Source organism: Olea europaea, chromosome 13, assembly GCF_002742605.1.
Source record: "Olea europaea var. sylvestris chromosome 13, O_europaea_v1, whole genome shotgun sequence".
In the NCBI taxonomy this organism is placed as follows: domain Eukaryota; kingdom Viridiplantae; phylum Streptophyta; class Magnoliopsida; order Lamiales; family Oleaceae; genus Olea; species Olea europaea.
This window is the reverse complement of record NC_036249.1, coordinates 17476383-17484873: the sequence shown is the minus strand read 5'-3', so window position 1 is coordinate 17484873 and position 8491 is coordinate 17476383.

The window sequence follows — 8491 nt, the reverse complement described above, 5'->3', positions numbered from 1 at the left end:
GAATTGAAAACTGACGGGTACGGTTCGGTTCTCGGTTCTAGACCAAGAACCGAAAAACCGAATAAGAACCGAATCTTTTTAATTTTTTTTATATTAAATAAATTAAATTATTTTAATTTTAATTTTTTCTAAACAAATTAACAAATTAACAATTTCTAAATCCAAATTTTTGGCCCAATAATTTGTTTCATTTCTAATTTTTTAATTTTGGCCCAATTACCCATTTTATCGTTTCATTTCTTAGCCCAACAAGATCTAATCCACTAAATAACCCTAAATACCTACACTAAAGTGCATAACGCTATCTCGACTCTTGCAGCCTCGCTGACATTTCGAAACATATACAATCGTCAGTCGACGCTGTGACCTCCACCAACCGAAACTTTGACCGTAGCGATCATTTGAATAAGGTAGTCTACTAGTTTCTAAAATTCCAAAACCATTGAATGTGTTATTAGTTGTATTTATATAATATTGTTATAAATGTTAAAAAATTTAATTATAGTACAGAACCGAATGGAACCGAACTGAACCGAATGGAATCGAACCCGAACGGTTTCATAATTATATTTGGACCCAAAGGTTCCATTTACTAGATACCCGAAAATTTTGGTTCGATTCGGTTCTCTTTCGAACCAAACCGAACCGACCCGTGCCCACCTCTACTAATGACATAGATATGATGTTGACTGAAGTATAAGTCAATAATGAATTAAGCCTCCATTTGGCATTCATTAAATTAAGGGTTTGTTTGATTTGGCTTGTCTATGGAAAATGGAAACATTTTCATTTTTCAAATTTTGGCATGTTTGATGGCAATAATTTTTTTGGCAATTTATTTTCCTTCTTCCCTCTATATATGTGCCATTTCTAGGGATGGCAATGGGCCAAGCTAAGTTGGCTCGGCCCTTTTACCCATGAGCTCGACTTGCGTTCGTGACGAGCGGAGCTCCTCGTTGCTCGTGGGACGAGCTTGTGGGCTAAGTCGAGCTTGGGCTCGCGAGCTCTTCAGTTTTTTTTCTTTTAATGGTAAAAATAGATAAAACAAAAATTATGTTTTATTTTTTTAACAAAAAAATAAATAAATCGAGCAAAAAGATGTAATTAAAATGATTCTTTTTCTTTTTCTTTTTAAAATAGATAAAAAAAATAAAGTCATAAATCCTCCTTCTTTATCGGGATATGGGACCGGCTACTTAAATTTTGAATAGGTGGAGTTAAAAATTGTACACAAACAATTTGTAACGTGTACAATTTTTTAAAAATAATTAAAATAATATTATAAAATAACAAATTGTGATTAAACTGGTATACTTAAATATCACTTACTTGACGATTGCAATTTTGGCATATTTATCTTGTATTAGGAAATGAATGTCCTACCAATCCTTCGTGCACATTAATGCTTCTAAAATATTTTCTTTCAGTCGGCTCGTGATCTCGAACAAAACCCTCTTAACTGCACTAAAAGCAAACTTTGAAACTATAGTACTAACTGGAGGTATTAGTAAATCTTTTGTAGTTGTGGAAACTACTGCCCCTCGTCATTCGTACCTCCGCCAGAATTTAATAACATCTTCGAAACTTTTTTTAATTATCTTATTAGTATGCATATTATGATTAAAGTAATAATTAATTCAGCAGGCAAAGCATTTGCACTTCTGTCCAATGTTTGGGCCAATGGAGATGCAGAAGACAAAGTATTACTAGATGAAGATGAACCTATTACATTTGAATCATACATATACATGCTAATGCCTTGAAATAAATTATATATTTCAGCATTGTCTTCTTCAAGTTTAGCAAAAGGAGTAGGCGCAGAGGGTACTAAACTAATATTTGTGCCCATTGGTAGGAATGTAAAATGTCATATTTTTCATTCCTTTACCTTATGCTTTTGTGATTAATTAATGCCTAAATGTACTGAATATCCTTACATTTTGATTTAGGTTGCAAATGGAGAATGTTGCATAAATTAGAAGAAAAGAGCAAAAAATGACTAAATTGAAAGAAATCAAAAGTCGAAGGACTAAAACGCAATTATCCAAAAGTTGAACCGGAAGGTGAAATGAATGAATGAAAGATTTGAAGGTCGATTGATGGAAGACTCAAAGTGTTAGAAGAACGAAAGCAAGAAAAAGAAGCCAATAGAAGAGAAGATGAAAATTCATGGATCAAAGTGCAACAATTGAAATTATTTTATACTGTGTTCGCGCACGGGCTTAAAGTGGCACGCGCATGAGACCTTATTCTTGCATACCAAGAACAAAACAACAAAGTGGTGCACGCAATGAAATATATGGCGCGCGAGCGCGTGCCAAAATTTCTGTGACGGGCCAGTTTCTTTATTCTGATAAAATTTTACATGGAAACAATATTTTTTGACATCATATATATACCTAAAGATGCCGGAACGAGGGAAATCTCCTTTTTGACCTAAAAATCTTATATTCTACGTAAAAAAATCTTATATTCTACGTATATTTGGAGGCAAAGAACGGACCATAGACTTTTCTCTCTTTTTGCTTAAGGATTATTGATGTAATACTAAACTTCATCTCTTGGTTGAAGAATATGGAAGCCTAAGAATTATTCAAACTGTGAGATCTAATAAATTTCATTGCTTTCATTCATATCTTATGTATTGAATATTCTTCTATGCATGATTCCATGGTTGTTATATTTGAATTCTAAGAGGCCTATTAGATATTCATGTATCACAATATATTGCTTGTTTAAAGAGAAAATACGTAATTGTTTGATATCTTTGACATTATGAAGAAACTAGAATTTGATTAATCGCTGCTTTAGAGATTATTAAATTCTAGAAAGAATATTTGACTAGATTAAAATAACCGTTTGTGATTGTGTTGTTTAGTTTCATCGATTTCTCTAGTTTCCAATGCTATTATTGAATTAAATCTTAAAGTGCTTGTCTTGGGGTTGTTTAATAATAAGGATTGATTGGATCACTTATTTTCCGGTTAATTACAATTAAGCAGAAATAGGAAAAATAAATTCCAGCGATGAATGCAAAAATATGAATTGATAATCATTCATAGATCCACGATCAGTTTAAAATTTCTATGGTGGATATTGACTTAGACCAAGATTCGTTCTATTGATGTAATCCAATTTATTAAATTGTATTGTTTTTAGTTAGAATTGATTTCATCACAAACAAAACCCCCGTTATTGTTAACATTGCATAAAATTAAACTAACCACTCTTCGTGGAAACAATCCTTACTTCCACTACTACATACATTTTTTGGAAGTGTAGGTTTTATTATTTCTGGATGCTTGCGACAGCACGCCACCCATTCGTTCATCACATAATTCATACATTTCACTTAAAGTTTGTTCTAAATTTTTATATGTGATGGGTGTACCAAAAGTTAAAGCTTTAAAAAATTGATCAATTATATATTCAGTTCCCGATAAATTATATCGGGGTCCATTATGTATGCTAAAGGAAATAACATAGGCAAGTCTTCTCAGTATATTCTAAACTTCGATTTCATAGAGTATATAATTGCACTAAAATTAGGGTCATTTTTGTATTTATAAAACGTCCTAGCAATTATATAAAGATGTTATAGTACCATACAGTTAGTGGGCTAGTAAATCTCAAATAAAGTACTGGTACTATCATAAAAATTTGTCAAAAATCTTTTAACTTTTAAAGGTAAAGGCCAATCGAATTCGTTCAGAATAGTTTCGTCATCATTTTTAATATGCCTATTGTTGTAAAACTCAGTTATTAAATATTCAAAACCTTCACATGACTTTAACAATAACCAAGTGGAGTCCCATTTATGACTTACGTCACTAACTAATATTTTAGAATTCGGCTCTCCAAGTCCGGCACAAAATTTCTCAAATGCTTGTTTTCTACTAGGGAAGATCGTGATATATATTAGTACATTCCTAATTCTTTATATTTTATCTTTAATGTGTTTCAAACTATCTTGCACAATTAAATTTAAAATATGACACACACAATGAATATGAAACAAATAACCACTGAAATCAGGCTGTAATACCCTATCCAATTTATCGATAACTACTTTATTAACACTAGTATTGTCGAATGTAAAAGAACAAATTTTGCTTTCGCAACGATATTCTTTAATATTAGTCACAATCACATTATATATATTATTAGTGTTATGTGGGAATTCAATAATTTTAAAAGCAATAATTTTTTATGCATACAACAAAGTGGGTCGATGTAGTGTGTAATTGCAGTTATATAAACTCTTTTATTAATCCCCTCCCATATATCCTATAGAAGCCCCCCAGAAAATAAAATAAAATGGAATTAGGCTCATATTTTATGTGATGATATAGTACCATGAGCTTAGCCCATAGATGAACATTATGCTTGATCCACATAAGAAATTAAAGTTCAATACTAGTCCAGTATATCTCAGAATAAATTTATTTACAACCTTATGGTTGTTCAACATGCAACTCATGTCCGGACACCATACATATATATATATATATATATATCGTTAATTGGTATAAACAAGTCTCAATTATACACACATACGTTATCATAGATTATTGCTTTAAAAAAAATGCTTTTATGTCCTTTAAATTTAGTTGGAGCTGCCACCATTTTTTTTTACATATAACAGCCATATTTTACGCAGAACGTAACTTAAACCATTTGATTTTAAATTGCTTTTAAGTTGTTTCAATTCAATGGCCGCCAAAGTTTTAGAATTTAGGAATGAAAGCCACCGTTTTTTTTACCTTCATTTTCAATTTGATTTATTTCAATTTATACATGGAATAATATATGCACCCACATAAATGTAACAGTAAAAAAATAATGAATTGAAATGTTAAACCCTTTCAATTTTAAGGTTGTCTAAAGTTTGTTTTCTTTTCAAGGGCCAATTGGAATTCACCTTTTCATTTCCCACCAAGTCATCTATATCCTCTCCATTGTATGCTTTGTCACTTTGTAAACAAGAAAAATCTCCCAAATTAAGAAAAAGGAAAAGAAAAGAAAGACAGGCAGATTGTTTTAGCATTGGTTGCATCCACGAAGCTATATTACGTCCAAAACTTCATCGATCCAAAAGCATCAAACGAAAGTAAGTAAAGGTATAAGTGTTATTTCGTTTTCAAATTATGATTTTTGGTTAAATGTTTTAAATGAAATGGTACCTCCGGGTACGGTGTTTTGGCACTACTATAGTTTAAATGATCATTCTCCGGCTCTACGTGTTATGATAATGCTATAGTAATTGAATTTTTGTCGAAAATTCATCTACGTGCGACTATATAAATTTATAATTCGGAAATTCTAGTTTGATAACGAAATGCGTCGATGACATCTATTGAGTTTATAACTCATGGGTTAATTCCCTTCCTACTGATTGATTTGACTTGCTTGGGGCATGGATGATGGTAAATAGAGATGCAACATGCCATGGAGAAACCGGTGATAAATGTTTCTTTAATTTAGATTCTCATGATTGTTGTGTATGGATCTATTATACGAACATTCTTTATGAATAAGTTATGTTTTAAAGTAAATATGGGTTCTAGAAATTAATTCACCAATCATCATTTACCAAAAATTAAAAAAAAAAAAAGCAGTGTTAGCAAATTAAAGTATTGCTATCTCTTTAAAAATTCGGTTTCTATCATGATTTTAAAAATTCATAGGTCACTCTTTACTTTGAATTTTTAGATAAGACCAGTGGCAATTGATAGCCTCATAGGTTAGCTACTGAATGAATTTAGAGTTGTGTCAATTCGATAGCGGTAAAATTTTATATGTCACTTAAGGTAAACTGCACTGGCCAGTGCTGCTATTTTTCAGCTTCTGCCCTGGTTTTAAAAATTCATAATTCACTCGTTACTTGAGATTTTTGGTCGAAACTAATTGGTTTGATAGTCTCAAGGGTTCGCTACTGAATATAGTTAAAATCATGTCGATTCAATGTGTGTAGAATTTTATATGATACTTAAAGTATGCTGCGCTAGGTTACTTTCCAACCCAAGTTTCTGTGGGGTTTTGAAAAATATTTTATGACCATATATACTGTCGACGGAAGCCGATTTTCGGATATATCATATTATAAGGAGTTTTCTACTTTATACTAAAATTTCACAAAGTTTTGAGATCGATAGCTATGCAAACGAATTTATTTTTTCAATTTTCGTTTGAGATAAAAACAAAAACAGCAATATTTTTTTTAAAGTTTTACCAAAAAGTTTAACGTCAATAGAGGTTATCTTTTAGTATTGACTTATTTTTTTTAAAAAGGTATATATATAAAAAAAATAAAAAAATTGAATTAAATTCTTAAATTAAATCTTTATATTTTCCACTAAAAGTATAGTAAATTATTAAATTTACGGCTAAAGTAAAATTAATCTTGTGATGTTTCAATCCTTGCGGGTCGGGGCGTTACATATCCGAATACGATTGAATTTGGTATATATTGTCAGAACCTCAACCGGAATAGTAATTTAGCCAATGATGAGGTTGAGCCTGAGCCCGAATCAGACCTAGAGGAAAATTTGGAATGGGAGCATGAGGATGACTTTGGGTTGGAATTAGAAAATGATTATGACCATGAACTTGAACCACAGGTTAAGATGGACCTAGAGTCAAGGCTTGAGGCAGAAGACTCCTCTGAAGATGAATCTCCATCAAAGAAGACTCGCAAGATTCATAGGGATTAGAAATTTAGATTATATTTCCTTGTGATATATTTTCCTTTATGTTATTGAAAGTAAAAATTTGTCGAACTATTGTATATCCTGATTTCAAAGAGTACTATTAATAAAGAGAAAAATCAATTATGATCAAGTTGAGGATTAATACCTTATTTATTTTTAAGTATTCTGGTATTGGTAAATGAAGTTAATGTGAGATATTATATCTTATCTCTAGGGAAATGTCTCAAGCAAATCAGAATAATTTGATAAGGGATCTCCTACAAGCAGTTTAAGATCTTGGCAAGCTGAATCAGAATCCAACTCCACCTACACCACTAGCTCCTATTACTCTTCTGACTCATGCTTCGGTAGTTGAGTTATTTCGATGGTATAAGCCCCCTACCTTCGATGGAGCATCTGGTCCACTAGTAGTTGAGGAATGACTTTTTAAGCTAGAATGAATTTTTTGACTCATAGACTGCACCGATGCCCAAAGGGTTCAATGTGTAGAGTTTATATTTATCGGTGATGCAAGCCACTGGTGAGATTTTATGTCCCGAACTAGGACTTCAGAATAGCAATTGGCATTAAATTGGGAACAATTCAAGGAGGAAGTGATGGACAAGTATTTTCCTCAGTCTCTAATGGATTTCAAGGAGAACGAATTCTTCCAGCTCAAGCAAGGTAATATGTCCCTAATGGAATACGAGCAGAAGTTTGATTAATTCTCAAGGTATGCTCCACACCTGATTGACGCGAAAATTAAGAAGACCCGAAGGTTTGAGCAAGGGTTAAACCCAGACCTATCCTTATGTCACATCATTTCACATCATACCATGAGCTATTGGAAAGAGCTTATGCTATTTGGCATCAGAAGGCAAATGCATAGCAACATCGTCAATTGTACAACTAGTAGGATAAAAGGTAAATTGGAAAGAGAAAGTGGAATGGTCAAAACAAAGGAAAGGGAAAATAAGAAAGTTAATATCGAATCTAGTGCCAGTAAGACTACGGTAGCTGTAGTAGTGCCGTGCCCTAAGTGTGGTAAGCCTCATCATGGTGAATGCTTATATGAGAAGAATGCTTGTTTTCGGTACGGTAAATCAGGACATATTGCTAATGATTGTCCCACATTTGCTTAGAAAAAGGATGATAACAATGATCAGAACAAGAAGGGAAAAACATGAGTTTTTACATTGACTCAAAAGGATATAGATGAGAATTCAAACGTAATAATAGGTATTTTATTGATAGCCAATACACCTGCTTATATACTGTTTGATTCAAGAGCTATTCACTCTTTTGTATCAACGTCTTTCATTGCCAACTCTAGTATTACTTGTAATAAATCAGAGAGTACACTAGAAGTTAGCATCCCATCAGGCAGGACATTGAACGCAGACAAGTTAGCTAAGTCAGTGAAATTTGAAATTGAGGGAAAAACCTTAGAAGCTAATTTGTATATGATAGAGATAAAAGACTTTTATGTGATTTTGGGCATAGATTGGTTAGGATACAATTATGCAACCATTCATTATAGAAAAAGGGAAGTGTCTTTTCAAAATCCAGGAGAAGAACAATTTTCTTTCCCTGGAATAAAGACTAAACCTCATCTCCAATTAGTATTGGCTTTACAAGCTGAGAAAATGTTGAGAAAAGAAACATCTCAAAGGTTTCTAGTTAACATCTCAGGAGAAAAACTGGCAATGATAAAGATTGAGGACGTACCAGTGGTATAAGAATTTATAGATATGTTTCCAGAATATCTACCTGGTATTCCACCAAATTGACAAGTAGAATTC